At 41.8% G+C, this 26,948-nt stretch overlaps 1 protein-coding gene across 1 annotated transcript in view; it reads right to left on the bottom strand.

The window, feature by feature from the left end:
- The window catches only part of DPH1 (diphthamide biosynthesis 1), a 455,101-nt gene that overhangs the window by 239,967 nt on the left and 188,186 nt on the right, over positions 1–26,948 (bottom strand). The window lies entirely within an intron of this gene.

Below are 26,948 nucleotides of genomic sequence, written 5' to 3'. Positions count from 1 at the left end.
GGCTGCTGTTTTAATGGTGTCACGAAGAAAAAAAAAAAAAAAAAAAGGAGACAAGTTTTAAAGGAACACAGCACTACTTTACAGTGAATCTGTGAAAACAGGAAAATGAGAATTGACAATGGTGACTAGAGATGGGCTCGGGCGTGTTTGCGTTCCCATGTGCCCGATCCTGCCAGGAAGCCGACACTGCACTCCCCTAACCACTGGCAGTGACACATTCCCGATCTGTGCAGCTGCGGATCTGGAAATGTGTCACTGCCTGTGTGTCGGCTTCCTGGCGGGATCGGCCACGTGGGAACGCGAACAGGTCTGAGCCGATCTCTAATGGTGACTAGTTGGCCATCATTGGGTTAGCCATCATTGGGGACTGGCTTCTATTCGTAGTAAGCTAATAACTTGGAACAAGCAAGCAGCCAGGAAAGTCTTTCATCCTGCATACTTTTTGCAGGTCAGCATCACACTAGTCCTGGGTTTCTCAACCAGGGTTCCATGGAACTCTGGGTTTCCTCCAGAGGTTGCTAGGGGTTCCTTGAGCAATTTCTACCTCTAATGCCTCGTACAAACACAACGATTATCGGCCGACCGATCGGCCGTCTTTTGTCCAAGTTGTGTTTTGTTGGTTGGAATGTGCCTAGACTGCATACGAATTTTCTCGGCCAACAAAAATCTACTTCAGAAGTGATGTCATGTGATGGTTTACTTTCCGTGTGTTTTTTCTTCTCTGAGCATGCCCAGTCTTGCTCATCAGATTTTTGTCTGCCGAAATCTGTACTGACTGACTGAAAATCGGCCGTTCTGTTAACGGCCAACAAACATTTTATAGCCTGCACACCAGATTTTATTCGGCCGAAAAGTCGGAGTCGGTTGTCGAAAGCATCATACTAACAAGCCGAAAATCGGGCGATCGGAAGTTGGCTGAAAATTCACGGCCAATAATTGATGCGTGTGTACGAGGCATTAGATAAGTTCCCATTGACACCGTTGATTTTTTTTTAACTCTCTATAACTGGGTAATTCTTCCCAATGACCACAAATGTAAGGCACATTCTTCCCAGTGACCATCACACTAATGTATCATGAGTTGTAGATATAGTATAGGGGTAGGGGTTCCATGGGACCGGAAAATTGTTTCAAGGCCTCCTTTCTGTGTTGAAAAGGTTGAGAAAGGCTGTACTGGACATTAATTCCAGGGTCAGGTTTTTTAATTCACTTTGAGAAAATCAAAAGTCACTGACCATATCTACAGCAGCTTTCAGTATGCTTCACCAAAATGCCAGGTTGCCCTAACAGACAAAGCTTTAGCATTTTTTTAAACATTTTTCCAGGGCTTTTCCTGTAAGGCCAACAGACCTCAGGGATGGGACTGTTGAATTTGTGTAACGTGGAGGAAACTCTATACCAGTGGAACAGAACTGTAAAACCTATGTTCCTCAAATGAGTTCAAATGTGTTCAAATAGAAGCAGCCTTTTCACATTGATTGGGCATAAATTCAATTGATAAGGATGATTCCCATTTTTCAGTATACAGGAGAAAGAAATCAACCAGAGGAGCTTTATATCTTTTCTATGAGTCCTTTGACTTATAAGAGCAGGGGGACCTTTTGCTCTCTAGTGCTCTCGTTCCTTTGCTCCCATGTTCACCTCCAGGACTTCTTCAGAGCCACCACCATACTGTGGAACTCCTTTTCCCAGTCTGTCTGGCTATTTCCTACTCTGTCCGGTTTTTAAGTAATGCCTGCAAACCCATCTCTCCAGGGAAGCCTACCCTGCCTCGACCTGGAAACTTTATTTCTACTTTCTCCTTTAGCTAATCCTTCACCTTTTGTATCACCCCCCCCCCCCTTTTAGATTGTAAACTCTCACAAATAGGGCCCTCCTAATCCCATTATATTGAATTGTTTTGTAACTGGACTGTGTCCAATTACTTTGTAAAGCGCCACACAAAAACTGTTAGCACTATAACAAATTTTTACAATATTAATAATAATTATATAAGAAAGATATGGTTGGTCTCACTGGGGTCACTGATCTACAGATGTTATCAAAATTAGTACCCATACAAGAAATATGGAGTGGTTGCCAACAGGGCAGAAAGACACTGGCAGCAATAAAAACATTATCAGATCACATTACTCTTTTCCACTGTACTAAAAATGTGCTTCTGTTTTTATCCGCGTCCCCATTAAACAATTTCCCATCAATTGCTGCCTGGAAATGAGGGAACATTTTCCCAGTAGGAACTCAGCAATAAAAACTTGTAGAGAGAAAGGTATGGGGTGCTGGATCATTTTGGTACAATAGATGTTTCTTACTGAAATGTTAAGTATAGTAGAAAAGACATTTCCTTTAGGCAGTTCTCCAAAGGGAAAAAGCCATAACTGTGGTGATTTTCCTCTTTTCCCCGTCATGGTTTATAAAGGCTGCTATGCACCACTTGACATTTTAGGGGATTTATGCTGATCTTGTAACAGCCGTGGGAGACAGCTGTCAGAATAAAATAGTTGGAAAGTGAGGATCGTCCAACCACCTGGTTTAGCAAGGATGGAGGACTTTGTTAGATTTCTTTCATTCAGCCTGCAGGCTGAAAGAAAAAAATCTATATGTGCATGCCCAGTTTTTATACGTGCGTGCCCAGATTTAAGCCTAGTACACACCACTGCTGGGTTGAACAAAGAAAAAAAACCTCACAGATCTGACAGCCACTGTACTAACAACCCGATGTTAGTACAGTGATTTCCCCTGCTGACCTATTAGGGTTGATTTACTAAACTGGTGAATAACAAATCTGGTGCAGCTGTGCATGGTAGTCAATCAGCATCTAACTTCAGCTTGTTCAATTAAGCATAGACAAAAAGGAAGATGATTGGTTTCTATGCAGAGCTGCACCAGATTTTGCACTCTCTAGTTTTAGTAAATCAAGCCCCATTGTGTTCTGACAGGGGGGCGGCCCCCCTGCCAGAACAATCCAATCAGCGCTCTCAGCCATTGGCTGCTGCTTTCCAGCATGTTTGTTTTTCCGACAGAAGCCGGCCAATCAGCCGCTTTCTGTTGGACTGGCTGCCATATACACGGGTCCAATGTCAAGTTTTTATTGAACCAGCCGATGACGCCCGACATTTGGCCCGTGTGTACTAAGTTTAAAGCTTAGTACACACTATAATTTTTTTTTTTCCGTTCAACCCAGTGGGTTGAGAAAAATAAAGGTGACAATTCTGGTCAGAGCCACTGTACTAATAATCTGCTGTTAGTACAGAGATCTCCCCTGCTTAGTTGTTGTGTTCTGACAGGACAACACCCTCACCAGAACACTCCGGTCAGCACTCTCAGCCCTTGGCTGAGCGCGCTGATCAGGAGCCTTTTGGTTGCTGGTTTTCCAACATGCTCGTCCAACAGAAGTCTGTCGGACCGCCTGCCATACACTCGGGCCAAATGTCAGCCAGTTTTTATTGAACCTGCTGAGGTTGCCTGGCATTAGGCCTGTGTGTAATAGGCCTTAGTCTTTTCTAATTATCCTTCAGAAGACTTCAGGAAGACAAATGAGTAGTGCCACATGGGTGTCCGGTTGGGTTGGGTGTGATGTAGATGGAGTCAGTAGCCCTTTTTACAGATAGTAGGCCTACAAGGTAACTTTATATAAGTTTTTCTTCATTTGTAGCATACCACACAATTGCCATCTAAACCAGGGCGATGGCATTAATGTCAGCAATGCAGAGCTCAACAATAAGGATCAGAATACTAATAATACAGATTAAACCAGCCATAAAATATCCTAACCATTAGCAGAAATAATCAGAATCAGTACTATAAACATGGGCAATCCAGATCAGCCAATAAACAAGACAACACGACAACCACACAAACAACCACAACAACAATCACACACAGTGTTTTCTCCAGGCCAAGCTAAAAGATTTGTATCTGACCCATTTAAAGGGAGGATTGTGAAGAACCCAGATCCGCCATTTAAGACGCCAAAATATCCAGCCAAGGCAGTCAGACTTTAGTAAAAATGTTTTTGGGAGAGACACGTCCCTTGTAAATAAGTGTGTAAAAAAAGTAATGCCTGGTTTATCTGATGATAAACGTATGGCAATGAGGGCTCCTTCCAATGCTGCTACAGGATAACCCTATGCCTCTATGGTCTATACTGGGACTGACATGTAGGATTCTGGTGATTTTGAAATATACAGCAATCCTGATGGGGGAACTACCTTATGTGTTCCTGGAATTAGTTCTTGCACTGCTATCCTTACCATCCCTGCACTGACTCATCTAGCATTATGTCTGTTCTTTATCGTTCTTTCTTTTTTGGATTCTGTTTTAGGTGCTTTGTATTTGTATTTTACTGTTTTGTTCCAAACCTACATAAATAGAACTTTAAAAAAAAGAATACTCTAGATTCACTAATGAAGTGAATGCTCTTCATAGCATTTGCCATAGAATTTGCCAAGCCATGATGAAGGGGGACACTGTAAGCCCTGAAACGTGTTGTCTTGAGACTTCCAATAAAGCACCTTCCTTTATTCGTCTTGTCTGGTGCTTTCCTATTTGTACCCAAAGCATAACTTGACAGAGGCTTTTGCCCTTTTCCTAATCCACTCAAAAGGAAAATAAAAAGCCTTGACTGAAGTTGGGCTTTATTCTATTTTAGACACAGCAGAAATATATTTTCATGAATAATGTGAATCCCAATTAAAAAACAGACGTGTATTGATGAACATATTAGGGCCCCCATTGCTGACCTCTTTATAAAAATATGCTTTGCCTGGCTGCTTTCTGAGTCATTGCCCTAGGAAAAGTATGCAGATTAGAAAATCAGCTTTTCACCAGTGTCAATAACACTCAGTCATTCATGCAGAGGTACCCCTAGTGGTGTTCAAATGTAATGCTCAATCAGGTGCAGCCCTCCTCAGATCGGGAAATCTTCAAATATATGCAAAAACACAAATGGGAGGGCGCAAACGTCTAGTGCATTACCACCATATAACTTTATTTAGCCACTTGCTGACTATATAACTTAGATATACGGTGGCAAAGTGGCATGGCTACGGGTCTGGGGTGTACATGCGATCACACACAGCGGGAGCCCAGCAGTGGGTACCGCAAACTCAATGTCCACCGACACCAGCTGGTTGTTCAGTATACTGGCAAAATGGTGATCTGCCCATGTAAACAAGGAAAATCCCCATTTTGTCAGTAGGGAAGGCCTTGATCCTGTGTTACTGCAAAGCAGTGACACGGATCTATGAATTATTTTTTTTTCCAAAATTGTCGGTCTTTTTTTGTTTATAGCACAAAAAAAAAAAAAAACTGCAGAGGTGATCAAGTACCACCACAAGAAAGCTCTATTTGCGGGGGAAAAAAGGACTTATAGTTTAATTGGGTATAGCATGCAGATTAGAATATCAGATTTTCACCAAAGTCTCAATAACACTCAGAGTCACTCAAGTAGAGGCACCCCTAGTGGTGTTCAAATTTAATGCTCAATCAGGTGCAGCCCTCCTCAGATCGGGGAATCCATAAATATATGCAAAAACACAAACGGGAGGGCGCAAACATCTAGTGCATTACCACCATATAACTTTATTTAACCACTTGCTGACTATATAACTTAGATATACGGTGGCAAAGTGGCATGGCTATGGGTCTGGGGCGTACATGCGATCACACACAGCGGGAGCCCAGCAGTGGGTACCGCAAACTCAATGTCCACGACACCAGCTGGTTGTTCAGTATACTGGCAAAATGGTGATCTGCCTATTTAAACAAGGCAAATCACCATTTTGTCATTAGGGAAGGCATTGATCCTGTGTTCCTGCAAAGCAGTGACACAGATCTATGAATTTTTTTTTCCAAAATTGTCGGTCTTTTTTTGTTTATAGCGCAAAAACAAACAAAAACTGCAGAGGTGATCAAATACCACCAAAAGAAAGCTCTATTTGTGGGGGGAAAAAAGGACTTACAGTTTAATTGGGTACAGCATCTCACGGCCGCGCAATTGTCAGTTAAAGTAACGCAGTGCCGTCTCGCCAAAAATGGCCTGGTCATAAAGGTAATCTTCTGGAGGGAAAATGGTTAATAATAAAAGACAATTGCATACTCACAAACAAATGAAAACAGGCATAAGACATTGAAGCTCCAGCTGTAGGCAAAGTCATCTAGCCATGTAGCGCATGGTTGGAAGGATGACGTATTTGGGGGGACATGTCCCTGTCGTCAGAGCTCTGAGGAAGGAGGCATGTCCCCCGAAACACGTCAGCCTTTCAACCATACGCTACATGGCTAGATGACATCTCCTATGGCTGGGTTTTCCATGTGATATGCCTGTTGTCATTTATGTTGCTGAGTATGTAATATCTTTTAGTATTATATAAAAGCTGTATGGTGGTGCCACATTGGTGTTTACACCCTCCTGTGTGTGTTTTTGCAGCAGAAAATTAGAATGCAGGCAAAACCTCCGATCTGCAGACTTATTTCAAGTCAACGCCTCAAGTAGAATTAAATCCATTGGATCAGCACGACAGCCAACCAGATAGCTTTTTCAGGGCCGCTCCACAATCTCTCAGTACAGGTTTCTTTCCAGTTGCAAAGTGATGAATGACAAATTCAAATGTGCAAATTGCATTGGGAATACTGGTCACAATAATATTAACATCACATCTAATATGCAGAACAATCTGCAGAGTGAACCCAGTGACATATTCATTTCGTGTACAAGAGTCCTACTTTTAGATGCCTACCTAATGAACATAATAGATTCACTCGGACACTTCATTCCTGATAAGCAAGTTATGATCATACAGAAATCAGGCAAAAGATAGGTCGGAGGACTGGAAACACAAACACTAAGCTTTTAGAAAAACAAGAAGAGCTCTAATGTCAGGCAGATAAGAATGAAGCATACATTCCAGATTAGGCACAAACAGAAAACAGAAATTGCTATGCTCTGCTCTGCTTGATTTGCTCTGATTATGGGTTCCATTCAAATTGACATGAACAAATAGATAAGGCTCTGCCTTTTTTAATGCTATCCGTACACACAGTAATCTCAACGGCAACAACAAGCAAATTGGAAACTGGTCTTCAAGTGCATGGATTGGCAAAAAAATCATCATGTATGAAAAATATTCCATTAAAAAAAGGAAGAATAAATGGACATAGTAGTAAGCATTATTGATGGACAACCATGGTCTGCTCATCCTCTGAGCTCTAATGACATAAATATGTAGTAGGTCTGCCAGGTAGCTCACCAAGTATAATATGGCCAATCTGAAAATAATCTAGCCCTTATTCCCAAATTAGAAATATGAAGCTAACTGGTAGACAGGAAATATACTTTTCAGTATTATAGGTAAAGGAAGCCTTCATATGATTTGGTATCACGACAAAGAATGCCAATTCCCAAAACAGAGAAATCTGGCATCATTGGACACCTTAATCAGATACTGGTCTTTCCTTAAGCGGTAGTATACCGCTTTTTGCGACTTTTAACTACAGGTAAGCCTATAAAAAGGCTTACCTGTAGGTACAATTAATATCCCCTAAACCGGCACGGTTTAGGAGATATTTGCACTGCATGCAGCCGCTCACGCGAGCGGCGCATGCGCTCTGAAGGTCCGGCGGACCTTCAGCGTTCCTTGCCGGGAACTTGCCGAAAAATTACTCCCGCGCGCATGCGCGGGGAGTGACATCATCGCGGCTCCGGCCAATCACAGCGCCGGAGCTGCCGAACCCGGAAGAGACGCTTAGGGATCATGTAAGCTCCCACAGCGGTGTCCGGGGGTCCGTGTCAGGGCTTCATTCTAAGGTAAGTATTTCATAATGAGCTAGTATGTGATGCAAACTAGCTCATTATGCCTTTGTCTTGCAGGTTTTTTTTTTTTAAGTATACAACCGCTTTAAAAAAAAAAAAAAAAACACCTCCTGCTGTCATCCTAACTTGTGACCGCATGGTCTGCATGCCATTCTACAGGTGAAGTCTATCTCAAAAAGGACACACACATCCTTCTACTTTTCGGTTGAGATATCCCAAAAGGATGTGTTTTGTGTTGGGAAAATCTTCAGTGTGGGAGTGGGGGAGCAGGGGGTCTTGAATGCTAACTTTATTTCATGCTCTCCTGCAGCCCAATTAGTCTACCAGAGCCAATTAGGCTACGTTCACATCTTGGCTTTGCCATTTACAGGCATTTTTTTCAGGCGTTTTAAAGGCGTTTTTGTGCAGGCGTTTTTAGGTTGACAAGTGACCAATGGAAAAAAATAAAAACGCCTGTAATCTGCCCAAAAAGAAGCTCATGTACTTTTTTGAGCGTTGGGCGTTTTGCTTAAAATGTCAAAACGCTAAGATGTGAATAGGGGCCATTGAAATGAACAGGATTGGTCTTGTTGGGCGTTTTTTGAGCTGATCCTTAGAGCTGAAAAACGCCAAGATGTGAACATAGCCTTAGAAAAACCCAATACTTCCAGTTATAGAGGAGCACCTTCCTCCCACAATACATCACTGGATGCCTGAACACCCAATCACTGAATTTAAGTATTGTCACTTGGGTGTTTGCTTCCATATGCAGAACAATACAAGGCTTCTTTACTAGTCTTTGGTGGGGCAGGGCATTGCTGGGAAGATATCATCATAGGTGGGGAGGGGATGGTGTATGTGCATGGGTAGATCTCCACATTCCCAAACAATGCTTGTTTTGAATGTGAAGGATCATATCATACCCTGGCCATTGCCACAATATAAGAGCTTCTGGCTATTGCATTAAAGTGTAGGTCAAAGCAAAATTAAATAAAAAAAATACGGTACACCTCGACAGTGCACAGACATTCCTGTATTTTAATCCTTTGGCCTTATTAAGGCACAGAATTTCATGTGTTTTCCCGCACCCAGAGAGCTTCAGCATCGCATACAGCAGGCAATAATGACTGTACATGGTCAGGTGCTTGTAAACATTTATCACTTCTGTATCATTGACAGGGCCGCTGATAGGGGGGGGGACCTCCAGACCTCCTGTAGGGGGCCCAGGCACACAGGGGGCCCCAACAGCACGGGGAATCGGTGCGGTTGGGCAGAGGGGCAATTACAGAAGGAAGCCCTGTGTGGCTCTCTACAGCAGCTTAGTGCCGGTTCACACTTATGCGCTTGCAATGCGAATTTGCAGTGCGAGTTTACCTTGTGTTTTTCAATAGTACCAGCGCGATTGTAATGAAAATTTGATTGCGTTGATGTTAATTAAGCTCAGGAGGGGTGGAGCTGAGGGGAAAATCAAACAAAAAATAAGAATTCGCACATATCTGAACTGATAATGCGAGTCCAAACCGATTTACATTGATGTCTATGGAAACCAAATTCGCAACGCAACGCTGTAAACTCGCACAAGACCCTTTTTATCATCGCATCACATCCGCATCTGGATCGCAATGCATAGATGTGAACGACCGTCACGAATTCAATGTATTTTGTAAATGCATGCGATTGGAGACTATTTAGAACGCATCGCATTCGCAGTACAAGCGCATAAGTGTGAACCGGCACTCAAAGCCAGTTCCCCCCCCCCCCTTATACCAGCTTTCAGCTACTGCGGGGAGAGACACAAACACAGGGCATTGTTCCTGTGATTGCTTCTCCCACACTGATCACCCCCCCAGTTCTGCTTGCCTCTGATCCCTCCTCTCCCCGTGTGCCCCCCTTTCACTGTGTCTCCCCCTTCCCACAGCGCTGCAGGCTTCCCTGTCCTGTAAAAAAAATAACAAATTGCAAAAAAGAAATAAAAAACAACAATTAAACAATGTAATAAATTAATTTTAAAAAATTGTAAAATAAAATAATTGCAAACATTTTTAACATTTTGTAAAAAATTATAATTTTTTTTTCAATTTAAAAAACAATTAAAAAGGGCTAATTCACACAAGTTCACTGTTATGTTTGTGTTTGCTAATAATGATTTTAGTGTATTTTTTGTAATAATATTGTCCTATTCGGGGGGGGGGGGGGAGAAGGTAGGCTGTTCAGGGCCCCGTGATTTCTAACAGCAGCCCTGATCACTGATCACCCGTAAATGTGTGTGCGACATATTTCCCTGAACATGCTACTTTGCCCAGGGTTCCTTGCTAAACTACTCAACCGCTCCCACTCTAAGATCTCTATAACATAAAGGCTAATCATTTTATAGTCTAAAGCCTGGTACACCCTACTAGTTTTTTTTTTGTGTTTAACCCAGCAGGGCTGAATGAAAAGGGAAGGCACAGTAGAAGCACCTTTAAAAGTAGGTTTTCATTTTAAAAACAATTTCTACTTTAACTTTTACTCTAAAAATTTCCACTTTAAATTTATAGGAAGTATGCACTTAATTTGGCAGGAGTTCAACTATTTCAATACCTTATCTAAATATAATTGATTGATATATTTATTATGCCATAGTATGCCCACACATGACCATGTGGGATCATAGTTAGGTGCGGAGATGCTGTTTGGCATCATGTAAGGAGGCATTTGAGGTTATGAATGGAAAATCATTTTTACACATGGCTCCAAATGTTGAATTTCTTTTTACTATAACCTTCTAATTAATATTGCACTTCAGAAGGCAGACCAATTATACCTAAAATGAAAAGCATAGAACCCCCTTGCTAACGAGGCGTAGAAGAGATGATTTTCATTAGAACCACAGTGGTCTTATCCAGGGAGAACAAAGTGTTTGTTACCCCTACATTTCATATTCCTGATGAGCCTGCTGTACCATGGGCTTGTATGAGAAAGTATCCTGTTCTCTCTGTTTTGCTTCCTTAACATGAAATCCCTGGTGTTCCTGCCAGACCCTCTGCTTTCCTATTAATTCTGACCACACTAAGCAGGAGAGCACACCGTGGTTAGTTCTCTAACTATGCCGGGAACTCAGTGTGCTCTCAGACTTTTCCTGAAACGCCCCCCCCCCCCCCCCAACAGCTCAGTGTGCTGTTGCTTCTCCTCCCCCCTGCTCTTATGCAGCTGAGAAAAGAGGGAATGTGATCACTTATAAAAAAAAAAAGGGAAAAGTGTATTTATAAGATTTTTCTTTTTTTTTAATCTATACAAAAATGATTTGCCTTTCATTTCTATTTTAAACTAAACTCCGTTTACAATCACTTTAAAACTGCAACTGCCATGGTGCTGCAAATGTGATCAGTGTGACACCAGCCATTTAATGTTTGACACTTTGGTTGGGAGCACAGGCAAATGTGACAGTTCACATTCCCAGTAATATAACTGTATATAACAGATTGAAAAGAAAAGGTCATTTTTAATAATATTCAAACACAATATGGACTGGTTTCACAAGTGTATACATTATATTATTTTTTCTTATTTGTTTTTTTTTTTTCCCACGAATGTGGAATTACACTTTAAGCATGAATTGATACTATACGCTGCACATCATTATTCCCTATGTGTAGTGATCCAATGCTAGCTGCCAGCGGGGCCATGGTCAATGATTTCTCACAAAATCTTTTATATGCATGTACTGTTTCTGCTTATGGCTCCCCAATACATGCATCACATTGAACTACTCTATGTAGTTGTTCACTGTGCTTCTATACCTACACATTACTGACCTGGACACATGCTGTATTTTTTTTGTATATGTTTTCATTATGTTTATTCTCAAAATGAATAAAAAGCGTATAAAAGGAATGCAATCTATCTTCTCTATTATGCTAGTGAATAATCTTCCAGGTAGTTTAAAGATTGGCGATGTAACGCGGCTCCCGGCCAGTAGCATAGCCGGAGTGTCCGCAGACCAGGAAAGAAGACGGCAGAAGATGGCTGTGGCCAGCAGCGGGGACGACGAGGGCTTCGTTTGGAGGCAAGTGTCACATAATGTGCTAGTATGCGAGGCATGTTGTGGTCTTTAAGGTGCCTATCTAATAGTTTTTTGAAACTATTGATGCTCCCTGCTGATACCACTGCTTGTGGAAGAGAATTCCACATCCTTACTGCTCTGACAGCGAAGAACCCCTTACGTAGTTTACGGTTAAACCATTTTTCTTCTAGTTTTAGTGAGTGACCACATGTCTTATTAAATTCCCTCACTCTGAAAAGTTTGTTCCTTATGCTATGGTCACCAGTACAGTATTTGTACATTGATATCATATCCCCTCTCAATCATCGAGAGAATAAGTTCAGTGCTTGCAGTCTTTCCTCATAGCGGATGTCCTTCATTCCCTTATAGTGGTAGTATCCTCTGAGTGCAGAAAAAAAAAAAACCCTGCAAGACAATGGCATTATGTGCTAGCATGCATCGCATAATAGCACATTATGAAATACTTAACTTAGGACAAAGTCCCCACACGGTCACCCGGACACCGCTAAGGGAGCGGTCATGTTCCCTCTGCGTCTCTTCCGGGTTCAGCGGCTCCGGCGCTGTGAGTGGCCGGAGCTGCAATGACATCACTGCCACGCATTCACTTTCCAGCAAAGAGCCGGAAAGGAGCTCTGAAGGTCCGCCGGACCTTCAAAGCGCATGCGCCACTGGTGTCAGCGGCTGCATGCAGGGTGAATATCTCCTAAACTGTGCAGGTTTAGGAGATATTCATTTTACCTACAGGTAAGCCTTATTATAGGCTAGCCTGTAGGTAAAAGTTAAAAAGCGGAGTATACTACCACTTTAATTATCTTTGTTGCCCTTCTCTGGACTCTCTCCAGTTCCAGCACATCCTTTTTGAGGACCGGTGCCCAGAACTGGATGGAATATTCAAGATGTGGCCGGATCAGAGTCTTGTAGATTGGCGGAATAATCTTTTTATTTCTGGAGTGAATTCCCTTTTTTATACATGCCAGTATTCTGTTGGCTTTGCTTGCAGCGGCTTGGCATTGCATGCCACTGCCAAGCTTGTTGTCCACTAGTACCCCCAGGTCCTTTTCCATCTTAGATTTACCCAGAGGTCCCCCCCCTAAGGATTGTGATATTTTGCCACACATTTTAAAGCACTGCATTGCAATAAAGTATATGCCTGCATTATTTTAACAAAATGCACACCAATGCAGCGCCCATATGGCGATTGGGCGCTACTATGATGCATAGTTGCGCAGCCCAGATTTTTAGCGCACATTGTTTATATACAGTTTTGCAGACCTTCAATTTTTACCACTTCAGAAAATAGAAACAAATTCAAATTTACAAATATTTTTTATTTATTAGGTCAATACAGTTTTAGCTTTTGGATTTAGTAGGAATTTAGTAGGGATTCTGTAAGTTATGTTAGGTTTATGACTGCTATTAATGGTTTAGTGTATTTTTATTGAAAATATCGATGTGATAAACATTTGCACAACTATCACAGGACCTACAAAATCAATAGCCTCATCTTTTTAATCTACCAGTCCTCTGCCTTCTGAAAATATATGATTTAGGGATCAAATGAAGCTGTAAGGGAAAAATTGCAAAAAAGGTCTGGCCACCCGAGGTGTAGTGCCTGGAAAAGGAAAGGGTTAAAGCTACAAATGATTAGTTATGATAGCAGCAACTTCGATTTTAGCCATCATTTTCTCTTTTGCGGACACCTTCACCCTTATTTTGCTGTTAGGGCTGAGCAGGGTGACCGATTTAATGTTCCCATCTGCGCTCACCGTCGCGTCAAAGAAAATGTCAAACACGTCTATTTCCATTCGCTGTGTTACAGAACACAAACTCCCAGAGCAACATGCTAAGCAACCAGCCATGTAATAGTCATGCATGTTAGCATCTCTTTTAATATAGCGGCTTTAAAAGACTTGCCCTCCAAGCTGAACTCGGCAGCATCCAATCCTCTGAGAGCACCAGACATTTTTATTACTGCCTGCTTTCCGTTCATCTGCAAGTGAGGAATTAATGTCACAGATATTCCGGCGTCCGGTCGGCAAGGCTGAGTCATAAAGGACTTCCTTGAAATTGCAGAGATAAGGGCAAGGAAATAAATCCCAAATTATTTTAGATCATAGCAGAAAATCCCACAGTAGGTATTTTATTATTTTTTTTTTTTATTATTTTACTGCAAAGGTGAGAAAGAGGAAATGCAGAGGCAAGGTAATAAAAAAAAAAAAGCCAGCAAAGTAACAGGTTGTACCTTTAAACTTCCTGCTTCAAAAGAGCAACCTGCAGCACCATAATCAGACTGGAATAATCTCGGATCGGTGCCTGAAGCGTTAGATGCTATGTTTAGCAATTATCCTTTTCCCTTCCCGCACGCAAGAGGTGAGGCTGATGGGCAGAGTGAGGAGTGATGAAGCCCAATGGGCACTTAACAGGTGATATTAATAGGGATCGGAAATGAAAAACTGTGCTACAACAGCAAAAGAAGAGGCGCAGAGAGTGGCCTGCATAACGATGAGCTGAGATTGGAACAGCGGAGACCCGTCGATCCCATATTTAACCCGTTTACCTGCGGGCAAGCATCTCTGACTGATTGGTAGAGTACACAAGTGATAACTCAGAACAAGGGTTAAACTGTTGCTCCTCTTCTGCAGCATGGCTTAAGGTGACTATGTCACAATATGTTGTAATAGGCAGCGTTTATACTCATGATCAAGAGTGGTGCCATAGCAGGAGCCCTTTAGGCTAAGAGTTGTCATGAGGTTTTATAGGCATAAAAAAACATAACACAAAAGGATGGAAAATACAAAGGAAAAATGGAAACATTAAAGCAAGCTCTTAGATAAAAAGTAACGTGTGAACCGAAATAGACATTAAAGAGTACATGGTATGCAATGCCGCATGCAAGCCAAAAATAATCCAGTGTATACTGAGCGTAGGAGTATAATAGCATGGCTGGACACTGAAAACAAGTATTATACCCCAATTAAAGGTATAAGAGAATGTACTGTTTAGGTCATACATATTGAAAGCATAAAACAAACTACTGAAAGTTCAATGGGTCCTAACGAAACTAAGCCTAATTAGTCTTAAAAATATTAGCTCCCCACTCCCAACAGCTATGCTGACTAACCTGTGTACAAAAAGATGTATATACTTACTTATTTTCATTCCTCTCTGGTCCAGTCACATGACCTTCTCGCCAAAGAGCTAGGAATTTCGGGAGTGGTGATGTCATGTTTGGAAGTCATGCCCCAGCCATTGTTGGTGTTTCCCACTCTTCCCTGCAGGTGTCGCTGGCTGGCAGAGTAAAGTCAAATCACGTAGCCAGACCGGAGCAGACAGAAAACTGGGAATGTATATACATCTTTTTATACAGGTTAATCAGCATAGGTGGTGGGTGGGAACCTTTTTAAGACTAGTTTAAGTTTAGGCTGGAATTGTTCTTAAAGAGGGACTAAAAAAAGCTGTAAAGGACATAAAACTGGTCAACAATATTGCCATCTTCCGGCAGCCATTCATTCCCTCATTACTGACTTCCAAAGCCTTGATCGGCATTGTCTCTATGTGGAGGCAAGAGGTCCAGATACAACTTTATTCTAATAAAAGTCAGAAAGACAACTCAAAGAGCAGCCAAACCAATAACTACCAAGGCTTGTGCTTGTAATCACACTGGAAGAAAAAAAATAAAGTTAATTAAACCATTAACCAAAAATGGCATATATTGCAGCTTACTAACAGAGTTGGGTTGAACAGTTCGAGCCAAGCAAAAGTTCGGCCCCAACATCATCTGCTCACCCATTCGGCAAACACCCGAATTTGAGGGGCGCTCACTGTGATGTTCCTAATTAGCGCAGCTCATCTCAGATAATTATCGGTTTATGAAACTGAGATGATCGGGGGAGAACATGATCATCTCAGCACACAGAGAATCTGTCACAGACTCAGAAATGGCCAGTTTATGAAGGTGTGATCTCCGCACTTCACTGGCGATCTGTGCCAGAAGAGAGAATCGCTGGAGAACTGAGGGGAAAGAAGGAAGATTATTGACTTCCTTCTTCCTAAAATCAGACCCCCAAGACAGTAAACATGCCCATATATATATATGTATATATATTTATATATATACACATATACACAGTAAAACTTTGGATTGAGTGTAACTTGGTTTGAGATCGTTTTGCAAGACAAGCAACATTTTTTCATAAATTCTGACTTGATAACCAAGCAATGTCTTGATATACAAGTAACGTCATGTCACAACTGAGTATAAAAGAGAAGAGAGGCGCCTCTAAGTGTAGCAATATGGTTACAATTAATGAAGGTACAACATTTAGCAACTCCCATGGCTGATGATTAAAACGGCACATCTGCAGTCATCTGTGGTAAAGCTGTCCAAATAGACCATCCTCCGCACCGCCATCGACGGCAGTCCTTCCAAGCTGCGCTCCACGGGCGCTTCAAGCCTCGTTTTCAGATCACTCTACTGAAGGGTAGTCTTCCCAGTCACAACTGCAGACTGACAGCGGTGAGAGCCACCGGTGAGGACAGTCTATGTGGACAGCTTTACCCCGGATGCCTGCATACTTAGATGTGCCTGTTTTAATCATCAACCATGTGAGTTGCTAAATGTTGAACTTTCATTTAATGTAACCATATTGCTACACTTAGAGACTTCTCTTTTATACTTTGTAGCTCCTGCTGGATTTAGCTTCTAACCCCCTTGTGGAGGCGGCCATTTGTGGATGGACATTTTATGGTTACACAACCTCATCACATTTCTATAATCTTTTTATATGGACTATAAACTGAGGGATAAATGGTTGTGGAACAAATCATCTGAGTTTCCATTATTTCTTATGGGGAAATTCACTTAGATATAACAGTGCTTTGGATCACAAGCATGTTTCTGGAACGAATTATGTGTGCAATCCAAGGTTTTACTGTAGATATATATATATATATATATATATTTATTATGTATATATATTTTTTGAGTAGGGGACTAATTATTTTATTGATTTGAGGTGGGTGATCTCCTCTGGGAATGCCCGTGCACTCAGCAGTGGTAATTTATCAATGCTTAATAAATGGACACCTCGAGTGTTTCAGTGAATTTCTGGTATTGTAATCTCGCTAGGTCTTACAAAATGACAGTAACAGGAGGCATTATCCACAGTTCAAAGCGTTTATAGATCGCTTCACTCCTCAAAAGGAGAAGCGATCTACCCCGCTTCATAAACAGCCACTCAGAGGAGAGAGATCCCCTCTGGGAATACCCGAGAACTTAGCAGTGGATATTTTCCACTGCTTGATAAATGGACACCTTTGCCCCATGCTTTTTGCATCACTAAATCAAGTAATCCTATTAGTAAAAATCATATTCTTATTTAATTTCCATGTTCACAACGCTAATCACAGCAGCTAAAGTTGGAAAACACCACTACTAACTTTGTTATTGTAAGTAATTTGTGACTCAGATCTACATATAAATTAACTAAATTGACTTGACCAAACATGAAAGAAGATGTAAAAACTTTCCCAATGATCCTTAATGAATTTGTCTAAATGTAACTAAATTGTGATTTTATAAAATGAAATAATCTCTGGAAAAGCTGCGGCAATAAATTACCTATTCCAGGTTTAAAGTGGGCCTGTCATGGTAGATTAACATCTTCTTACTCAATGATGTGTAAAATTTGTGAATATCCTGGTAGTAATTTGGGCAGTAATTTGAAGTGTTTCCTATGCATTCGAAAGAGTTCTTCAGCTGCCTCAAGCCTGCCTGATTCTTTCATGGGTTTCCATAACTTTATGGAGGCCTGGGGTAACTTTGAAGTATGTTTTGCCCTTGGTTTTCTCTCTTACTATGCATACATCTTAGTTTAGGATTCGGAGTTGCAGAGCCACCTAAATAATGCTGTTTAATTATATGCTGCTGAAACTTCTGCTTCCATTTTGATTTAAGTGGTTCCATTGGAAAACCCTTGTAACACTTTGCTGAACGCTAATATGTATTTCACCGTTTGGCTCCAAAGGCCCTTTTAATTCCAGCATCGGGAAAGAAATTGATGTCCATGTGTGTAGGGCCACAGAGACATTTTTTTTAAGTGGTTCCTCCTTGATTTGTAAACTATTGAGCTGCCAGCCATTTCTGTGGTGATTCTGCACCAATAAAAGTTTCAGACATATCCATGTCATTCCTTGCCTTCCTGACTGTACAACTGCTTACATATAAAGCACCAGTGGGAACTTGTTCTCTGGATTGTATGGGCCTGTATTGATAGGCCAGAGTCAGACAGATTTTGCATTCCCACATGTTGATGAGATTGCAAAAGCAGCTTGAAGCATATCAAATGTAGGTTAGAAAGAGGTCAACTGCAGGTTAAATTTACCGGTCATCGAATTCTGAATTCTTTCAGAAGTTTCTCAAATTGATATCAAACATGTGCCATTAACAGAAGCCCAAAGTCCTTCGATATAGGCTCTAAACAGTCTATTTATTCTTAGAGTGCCCCAGGATCCCCTAAACACAGAGAGTTTCATTGGTTAGACTGCAACTAGAATGCCCTCACAAGTCAAAAGGAAAGTCTTGTAGGTAGAAGGGAGGCGCCAGAGTTTACCCATCCAAGTTCAGGTCCCCATTGGCATGTAAGGGCATGCTGGGTTTTGGCATGTCCTGAAAAAAAAACATATTGCATGCTATACACTTTGGGAACAATTTATCCTTCCATATCAACCTTAAACCTCACATTGTTGAACTGCAGTAATGCATGCACATTATGCTGCATGTTAATGTATGTTGCCTAGAGGCAGACCATTTATTTAAAAAAGCTGCCAAATGCAACAGAACAGATGCATATACACTTTTGGCACATTATAATATTTCTGCAAAACATGTCTATCGGTAATGTGTGTTGGGGTGCCATTCCGAATTAATGGCTTTACATCACCATAACAAGCACAATGCCTATTACTGTGCATTGTGGTAAAGGTCATATTAGGGCAGCACAGATGTGTCAACAGGCCTTAAAAAGGTAAACTCTAGTAAAAAATTAAACCTCAAACACAAAGGGAACAAACCCTGTTTGCTGTTGCATGTACATAAATATTCCAGTTATAAAGTTGTTTCTAGGGTTCATATGAGCAGGACTGGGCAAGATCTCCTTTTTATCACCCCTAAAATTCTGCTCCCTTATCTACCAATATACCATTAATTTACCTCTGTTGTAGGAAAAAAATATAAGCTTTCTTTGATTTTTAGAACAAGGCCTTACCATAGCCCCTGGTGTGTTCCATAGAAAAGTTCATGGCTTCCTGGTATGTAGATTTGGGACGTGAAAACTAGCAATGAATAAGAAGTAGTTCACCAGCTGACTTCATTAGCACACACTCTGCTCCCATCAACTATGTTTGCACGGCATCCCACCAGGCCTCCATTTGCCTGGCTTGTCAGTCTAGGCTGCCACAGGGGCCTACAGGTTGGACACCCCTGATGTAGTGCAAGGCCCTGCTTGATTGAATACTGAGTGAATGGATAGATAGGTGGGTCTATTCCATAGTTTTGGTAAATATAAAGGAAATCGTACAGAGATTGTACAATCGGATTGTATAGTGTATGGCCCCCTTTATACATGTACATAGGAGGGAGTGGACGGAGCCACTCTGCTTTCAGGCCGCATTCACATCTTTGTATGAGTTTTTATGGGGGGCGGTTTGGAACTTTTCTGCTCATCATGCACAGGGCAGCCAATATGCTTGAATGAACTGCCCTACCCATGACAAATGCTACAAAGAAGCTCCAGAACTCTTTTTTGAGTGGAGCGTGGTGCAAGAGAGAATTTAGCATGCAGCCTGAGCCCATCTGGAGGGAAGCTGGGGATACCGTGCAAACATAGCAGCTGTGGCATCCTACATGGACAAGCCAGGCAAATGCACGCCTGGAGGGATGCCGGGAACCCAAATCTACATACCAGGAAGTCTATGGAACACACCAGGGGCTAATAAAAGAAGGCTTTTATTTTTCTGCAACAGAGGTACATTAATGGCATATTGGTACATAGGGGAGCTAGAATTAAAAAAAAAAAAAAAAAAAAGTGAAGCTGAAAAAATCATGACGTTCTTATAAACTTTTATATTTTTGTTTAATTGAGGTACATACCTGGCTCCTAAAACAGACTAGTGGATCCTAAAATTGCTTCTGAGTTTATGCCTTTACTCCTGCTAGATGGTTAAACTTTTCTAATTTTCTGGGGTGTCAGAACTACACCAATAGTAAACACAGCCTAAGAAAGTGACCCTAGGACGTTAAAACATATGATATTATAATCGAATGCTTCCAGTATCAAATCTTATTTGCCATTTTACATATGCTTCCTGAAGGTCACATCTGAACAGTGGAGTAGATGATTTTGTGACCCCTTCACTGTTCATTAGCACCATGTTAGCGCTGGTTGGCACTTATCTCTTTTCCTTCCTCATTATTAGTCGTGTCTATTGACCCCAGTGCTGTCCCCGGGTACTTGGTTTACCTATGTTTAATAACTAATTAAAGGATAAATTGTGATCTACTTTGAGGATTTTGAGCACTGGGATTTTCCAGTTTAATCATTCTGCTCTCATGTTAATTAAGTGAAAATGGTAAATACAGCATCCAGACCATCAGTAGAGTATCAGTATCAGAGTAAAAGACACATACACGCAGTCACCATACGTCACATTGTATTATGCTATTAGCAGGCGTACATTGTAAACCCTAGTTAAACTACATGACAATCAAATGCTATTTATACAGAAAGAGGCATTACAGGTGAGGGATACAAAATGTGCAGTTTTATCCTTCAAACACAAATATAGAACAAATAACAGTAGGTTGTATTATGTGGCCAATACAAACAACGTGCTAGGTATTTTTAAAAATGACCATGCATCTAAAAAAGCAACAAAACCAGAAACGTTGTGCTCCTGTCCATTAGGTTATCCATCTACATTTGGTTGGACGTTGGCAGAAATCCTTTCCCCTTTTCAACTCTTAAGCCCCTGGCTCTTTTTTATGTTGAGCATTCATATTATTTGACCCACATTGCAATTTCCACAAATTCTCAGGCACACTTCTGCAGGGAAACATCATTCCTTGAAGTTAAAGAGGAGCTGAACTCTCAAAGCTGTGCCTAAAAAAGAGGAGAGCAAAAGACTAGTCCTCAGTTTTGCCCGTAGTCTTCCTGAAGCTCATCTTCCCCATTACTGACTTACCATTCCTTGTTCTACACTGTGTCTCTGTGTGGATCTGACCATCTTGATGATGTTTTCAGCAAGTTATATAAATCTTCCCGTTAGCCCTGCCTGCCCACCAGTCATGAAAAAAGGCAAACTATAATGAGATCACACTTCAGCTTTTTTAACCACGTGAAAGTCCCTGTCTAGTAAAAACTGCAGTTGGCTATGCTACTTTTTTTATACGAGAAGACAAATGGTAGTCACAGATAGGCCAATCCCATAAAAAAAAGAGACACAACGTGCGTACTTTAAACTGAACCGACAAACAAAAAATGCCCCCTGGGGATGGGACTATAAAGGCAACCACACTTCCAATAGAGTTAAAATTGTATATTTATTCTTAGTATTTTTAAAATAAATCAAGAGATCAGACTATACAAAAAATAGTAGCAAACAACATTCAAAGTAGTATAAAACATAAATAAAGGTATGGCGATATGAAATCATAGGTATGAGCATAAAAAACACATATACTGTGTATGGGTATACAGTGGAAATATGGAAATCCTCCAACCCAGAAACTGAACCGCTGCATCAGTGCCTTCCACAGCTATCCCCATTGGCAAAGTTGTAACTTTGCATTTGACATTTATGCAGTGAAGGGATTCTTACAGTTTGCATAGCATGCTAGAAAACCCTCTTATTTCATGCTTGGATTCCCGTTTCACTAGATTGGGTGCTATTGTGTTTTGTTTTTTTTTTCCCCATAATATTTTATTCAAAAAAATATGTAAGACAATGCAAAAACCATATCCAGCAAAGGTGAATACAGTGGTCTGAAACCGGTAGGTAGAAAAAGTGGAATGCTTGTCACTTTGGTTACAGGATCCGTTACAAGCTGGTTAGTAAATTATAACACATCAGCATCATCAAAAAATGGGCATGTGCCCAAACGAGAACAAAAGTAGTAACAATAATGAGTAGAAAGTAACATAGTGTATGTTATGAAAAAAAGGGGGGGTGGAGGGGGAGAAGAAAAGGGGGGAGAGAAGAAAAGGGGGGGGGGGAAGAAAAGGGGGGAGAGAAGAAAAGGGGGGAGAGAAGAAAAGGGGGGGGGGTTTAGGAAAAGGGGGGGGTATAAGAAAAGGGGGGGGAGTAGAAAAGGGGGGGTTTTGGAGGGAAGGGTAAGGAAAGGGGAATGGGGGCCCCTGGAGAACGCCAGCCAGCCTGCCCCCTGTCAATTTAACGGGTGGAAAGAGCCTGATAAAGAAAGCTACAAGTTACAGAGGCCTTCAGCGTGGCATTTGGGAAGAGCGGTGCTGCTTGTACAAGTCCAAGTCCTTGAATAGGAACAATCTGATCCAAGTGGATACATATGATTCCATAGTTTCTCTACTCGTGTGTACTAGTTCCTCCATCTCTCCCACCTGTTCATTTGGGCTGAAGAGTTATGCAGGGTTTTAGTGGATTTCCAGAATCTGGGGATAAGCATTTTGGCCACGTTTACTAAATGAATAGTAAGAGGACATTTGTATTAAAAGGGGATAGGTCTGTGTGCTGTAGTAGAAAAAGTAGCTGGTCAAAGGGAAGGCCGCGATCCCTGACCTGCCTTATTACGTAGTGTATGTTAGCCCAAAAGGGAAAAATGCAATAGCATCCCCTTGTCTGTATGGCATCGCCAGCAGGTGCCAGGCACAGATGCAAAAATAATCGGTGCGATACCAGTGGCTGCGTAGTTTATTATTTGTTTCCTGAATGTCAACATTAACGGAACCTCTTAGGAGGTTAGTGTTCATGCATGCCAAATCTTCATCAGTGAGCGTAACTTCCATATCCCTATTCCAAGTCTTCGCCAAGAGGATTCATGGGAAAAAGGATACGATAAATACTTTATATGAGATGGTTCTGCAGGAAGGTGGAATGGCATAGACATTTAAACTTTGTCAGAGGGTGCCAATGTGCTGATACTAGGTTGGCATCAATGAAAGAAGACCAACTACAACTGGTTGTAAGATTTTCCTGTGCCTTTAACATGGCTATGAAAGGCTCAGCTTTATATTTTTCAGCTATAAGATACTAAAATCACCAGTTCACCCCTAGGGCTCAAACAGCCATAACGATCCAGGGCAGGAGCTAAACCATGCCCAAATCTGCACAAACTGAACTGAATCTTTTAAAACCCTTACACAATATGAAATGTATTTTTGTGGGTTTTGCAGAAATAAATCGAGACATTTATTAAGAAAATCAGTCAGCACAACTGACTTTAAAATAAAAGAAAGATGAATACAAAGCATCAAGGAGCATCTCTACTGTGAATTATTGTGCGTAAAAAAAATAGCAGGCAGAGGGTACCCTAGCATTACCTATAGGCTCTCAGCATCTAATTTTTTTCCCATTACGGACTTACCAATGCTGTGTCTCTGATGGAAGCAGTCCTCTTAGTAGAGGTGGGGTTTGCCTAATTGTGTGAGACACATACCCCTGATAATTGGTGATCTGATAACTGGTGGAGAACTGTTCTAGAAGCAGTAGAAGAGGTGCAGAAATCACTGATCCACAAAATTAAAGAATTAGGAGCAGTGAGCTTCTTGCACTGAGAGCAGTAAGCAGCAATGGGGTGGCATCACTAAATCTAACAAGCCTAGAACACAGTGCCTTAGAAGGTCTCATGCTGTATTTAAACAGCAGTGGTTAGACACAGGAGGTGCACTGCCATTTTTCAGGATGAATATAAAAAAACACTGCTTAACCACTTCACATCCACGGTAAATTTTGTAAATTTTCACACAATAAAATCAGTATTTGTTTCCTTACAAAACTTTCCATGATGCTCACATTATGATGCACACTCTACACTATGGGTCCATCCCACGATAGGTCCAACACTATCGATTCTTTAAATCACATCTCTGATGTACCCAGTCCTGGGGAACCCCCTATTCCCACCAGGCTGTCTGTAATTACCCAGGTTCCCAGATATTAGTAAAAGCAGGTACAACAAGGATAATACATTTCGAAATGTCCTCCAAATCGCCTACCATATTTGCTATGCAACAAGAGCCCCCGTGTGCTCCCCTTGGATTCCGGAGAATCGAACTTCAACTACACCACTTTATCTATATTGCCTGTATCAGGAACCTGTGTGTGGTGTCTAACCCATTTTGAAACTTCAAGCTCAGAAAAAAATACCTTTACGGCTCTTTCACACGGTCCGCCTCCGCAGGCGGATCCGTGTTGCTCAGCGGGGATCGATCCGCGATCCCCGCTGAGCCGGGCGGATGACAGCTCCGTCTCCGCTTGCAGAGCGGAGAGGGAGGTGTCTCAGCACCCGCTGCCCTCTATGGGGGATCGGAGGAGAGCGGACCGCTTGTCCGCTCTCTTCAGATCCGCTCCGCTTACTGAACGGATGGAAAAATAGGGTTTCCATCCGTCCAGATTTCAGCACAGGATCGGATGCGGATGGCAGCGGGTGTCAGCGGAGGTGTCTCCGCTGACACCTGCTGCCCCATAGAGCTGCATGGAGGATCCGATCAGATCCGCCTTAAAAACTGACAGGCGGATCTGATCGGACCGCCCGTGTGAAAGAGCCCTTAGGCCCCTTTCACACATACGGTCCGTTTAGTTCAGTCACGTCAAAATGTATCAGTTTTTCATCCGTTTTTCATCAGTTGACATCAGTTTTTCGTCAGTTGTTATCCGTTTTTCATCAGTTTTTCTTCAGTTGTTATCCGTTTTTCATCAGTTTTTCTTCAGTTGTTATCTGTTTTTCATCCGTTGACATCCGTTTTTCATCCGTTTTCATCAGTTGTTGTCTGTTTTTGCTTCCGATCCGTTTTTTTCACGGATGAAAAATAAGGCATTCATCCGTTTGAAAAAACGGACATTGACGGAAGCGGATGAAAACAGATGTTAAAGCGGAGTTCCGGGCACAAAAAAGATTTTTTTTTTTTGTGCCCCTCCGCTAGGTATGCCTCACCTGAAAAGGAATTGGATAGTTATTTTTTTTTTTTTTGTTTACTCACCTTTTTATTGAAGATCGTAAATACTCACCTATGACAGCTTCCTCCTCCAGCGCCGAGGCTCACCCCGTCACTTCCTGCCTCGCGATGATTCCTGGGAGCTAAACGTCATAGCTCCCAGGAATCAATGCGCCGCACCGGCCCCGCTCGTCATTTCCGGGCGACGCCGCATTCCCCTGCTAAACAGCTTCTGGGCATGCCCAGAAGCTGTTTAGGAATGCGGCGCCGCACCGGAAGTGACGAGAGGGGCCGGTGCAGTGCATTCTGGGACACGAAGACGCGGAAGAAGACAGAGAAGAGGACCGCGCCGGCTTCAGCTGCCCACAACCGAGATGGAAACGCTGTGGAAGAAAATTTCTAAGTAAGTATTTCTTCTTACAGGTAAGTGCGAACCGGGACAGATCAGAGGCTAGCCATTGTGGAATGTGCTAGCCCTGACTGTCCCGGGGGTATGTTCAGAAAAAAATTGTTTCTCTGCCCGGAACTCCGCTTTAACTGATGATCATCCGTTGTCATCCGTTTTTACATAGAGATACATTGATGTCTGTTTTTCATCCGTCAACGGATGGATGAAAAACGGACAAACGGACAGCATGTGTGAAAGGGGCCTTAGGCAGACACTAGTCACATTGTATATGCTACTTTTAGAGAGGCATAGTTTGCAACAAACAACGATTTTATAGAAATGCGCAAAATAACTACAAATATCTTTCACACAGGAACAAGAAGACTATATCTTATACTTCACGTATAAAACCTCTCTCTCTAATAGCTACCAAGAAACCAACTACAAAATTTTTACCTAAACTCCCTACATACTATTTCTCCATTCCTTCCCTCAATATGCTGGCATTGCGAAGAAGACAAAGATCATTCCTCCATATTTTCTGGTCACGCTCACAGCATGCCGAAAGGGGGTTACTCAAAAAATGACTGACTCAGCAGAACTTATTACTATTCTTGCAGCCCTTTGCACCTTGGCAATAATAGGCAACCATAACAGGCAATGGCAGAGAGATAATATGGTGAGGAGGCCTTCCCCTTTTAGTAGTCTCTGTTCTTTCGATCCCCTCTTTGTTTCTGTGCACAGACACCTTGCATTGGTCTTGACCGACCATTTTAAACTTCTCCCCCTTTCTATCTCTGGTTTTGATCCTTTCTTGGCCAATGCCAAAATTGTTGACCTTAATAATAGGAATTGGTCTGCTATATTGCATTTATATCTTCATTGATGTATTGTTTTTGCTATCATTTACAGAAAACATTTGAGATATTGCAAGAGAACTGGGGCTGACCTCAAATGTGTGTTCAATTTATTTGAGATTTTTTGAGTCCATTTGTGATAATTCCTTAAGATCTTCTGTAATATTACTAGGCTGGCTCATAATATTGTATAAGCCCTACTTAGACAGTTAGAACTGGAATGAGACGGGCAGACTCTGCCAGCGGATCTGCCTACACAGCAGGGAATCTGTCCACTGATCCCTGCTGTGCAGGGGGATGACAGGTCCGTGTCCGCTCTGTTTATGAACATGGACACAGCCCACTTTCCTCTATGAGCGGTCAGATGGAAACGGACCATCTATCAGTTTCTATCCGACTGCCATCTGATCTGCCAGATGAATGGGGAACAGATCATGCATTCGTCTATTTTTAGCGGAAAGGACTGGATGTCGGCGGGTGTCAATGGACAGGCAGACCCGGTCGGTTCGCCCATGTGAAAGGGGCCTTTGCCAATTGATATTCATTCATTCATGTAATGTAAAAAGGAAAACCTGTTTTTCCTTGCCAAAACTATGTACAGCCTTGCTTTATCCCATTTGACAAATACAAAAAAAAGAAAATTAAAATTGGAGCAGTTGTGCATGGCAACCTATCAGCTTGTTGC

Source organism: Pelophylax lessonae, assembly GCF_965119305.1.
Source record: "Pelophylax lessonae genome assembly, chromosome: 2".
Classification (NCBI taxonomy): domain Eukaryota; kingdom Metazoa; phylum Chordata; class Amphibia; order Anura; family Ranidae; genus Pelophylax; species Pelophylax lessonae.
This window is presented reverse-complemented; position numbering and strand designations above follow the sequence as displayed.